Raw genomic sequence first — 2,056 nt, forward strand, 5'->3', positions numbered from 1 at the left:
ACCGAGGGGATGCCGCCCTCCAGCTCCCAACCAACAGGGACTTGGAAAACCAGGAGCCGCGGATACCAGACGAGTGTATTTTGTGGCTCGATCTCTCGATCTGGTTATACAATAACCCATCAAGGTAACGACATGCTTGCAGAGTGCTGACGGCACGGACCTTCCCGGGTCCTTCCTATTGCCCGGAGCCCCCGCAGCCCCTCCAGCGGGCAGGAGCCGCGCCGGCAGCTCCCGGGATGGGGTCTGGCTGCCTCACCCGCCACGGCACCGTCATCCCCCGCACACCACGCCAGCTCCCGCTCCTGGAGATGGCTCCTTACAGCCATGGCCAAAGTCCCAAGTCCCAGCGTGAGCTCAATCGTCTGAAGCCAGATTATCTTCCTCCTTTTTTTTTTTTTTTTTTCCCCTCCTAAAGAAATAAAACCACAGGGTGAAGCTCCTGGAGGAAAGCTTAGCCATCATAAACAGCTCTGCTCTGAAGGCACGGCAGGAGTTGGGAAGAAGCCCCATCTGTGCCGACACCAGCGTCCCTGGCAGGCAGCGCGTGGTGACGGAGCGGTTCCCGGAGTGACCCTGGACCACCTCGCGCTCGGCCACCATCCCCTCCCCGAGCCAGCAGCACCGCTGGGATTTTCTTCCTCTTTAAGGAAACATGCTTCAGAATAAACAAAACCAGAATAGCAACAGAGCAAAACACAGTCCAGACACCCAGCAAAACAAATGAGCGCGCTGCAAACACCTCTCGGTCCTTAGGGAGCACGGGAGAGAGAAGGAAGCAAGGACAAACATCAGCTGCGGCGTTAAACACGAGTTTTTGAAACACGACAGTAAGGAGAGACTCAGAAGATGCTGAACGGTCGGCACTGCCCGGTACGGGGGCAGGCCACACGATCCAGGGGACTCACCTATAAAACCTGACTGCATCTTGTGCAGCTCAAATAAAAAGGCACAGCCTTTAAAAGGCTACTGCTTCTTAAAGCTAGTCTGTATTTTTGCCAGGAAAGTTTCAGACAGGAGGGCTTCCAGGCTTCAGAAAGGAAGGAAACTCCTCTGAAGGAAAATAGAAGTTTAATTGATTTTTTCTACCAAAGAAAATCAGAACGTTTCAAAAGAAAATCCAAAGAAAGGGCAATATTGAAAGTGGCTTTTCTGTCCTTTCTGGAGGAGAACGGGAAACAACAGCGTCCTTTACCAGAGGCTACAACAGCTTCGCGAAGCCAGGGAATGAAAGGACGTTAAACACCATCAGTCGCACAGGGACAGAAGCCTTTGGAGAGCTCGGCTTTCCCTGTAACCTGCAGCATCAGAACGTCGGGAAGTCCAGAATTAGGAGCAAGCCCCAAAGGACGGTTAAATAAGTGCCGTCGCTGTATTATCCCCTTTCTGCCAGTGGCATCCCTCTGATTCATGATGAAGAACAGGAGAAGTTTTGTTTCTTCCAAGCATTTATTTCTTTAACCCCACTCCTGAGGAGCACTGGGGATGTCAAGCCTTGTTTTCCATGATTTTTTGACAAATTTATTCTTGGTGCAGTCAGCTGCACGTAGCGAATTTTCACCACCTTTGCGAAGGAAATACGAACGCGGGATGTTCGTACAGATCCCCTTCGGCTCTGCAGGCACCAAACCACCGACACGACAATATTGAAGCTGCCCAACTACAACTTTTTCCTCCCTCAGAGGAAACTTCTCACAAAGCAAATAAGCTCCAGCTCATGCCATTGCGAGGCAAAGCCTACGAACGCATCCAACCACAAAACCAGGGATCCCACAGAAATTATTTATTTTCAGCAGCTTCATTTTTAAGCCAATATCATGTGGTTTTTGACTTAGCTCTAGAGATGCTCGTCATAGGGGTGAAACAAGACATTACGGACCGAACCCCTATTTTAAAAATTAACTCCCAAAAGCGTCCCCTCCCCTGACCGCCACCGTGCAAACCAGCAGCAGGTTCAATCCCACCCTGAGCGGGGCTTAACGCGCCCGGAGCCCTCCCGCACCCCAGCCCTCGGCTTTACCCTCGACACGAGGTACCTCAAACCCCTCAAACCCCCCAA

The sequence above is a fragment of the Pterocles gutturalis genome, unplaced genomic scaffold (genome assembly GCF_000699245.1).
Source record: "Pterocles gutturalis isolate BGI_N339 unplaced genomic scaffold, ASM69924v1 scaffold11987, whole genome shotgun sequence".
Taxonomy (NCBI): Eukaryota; Metazoa; Chordata; class Aves; order Pterocliformes; family Pteroclidae; genus Pterocles; species Pterocles gutturalis.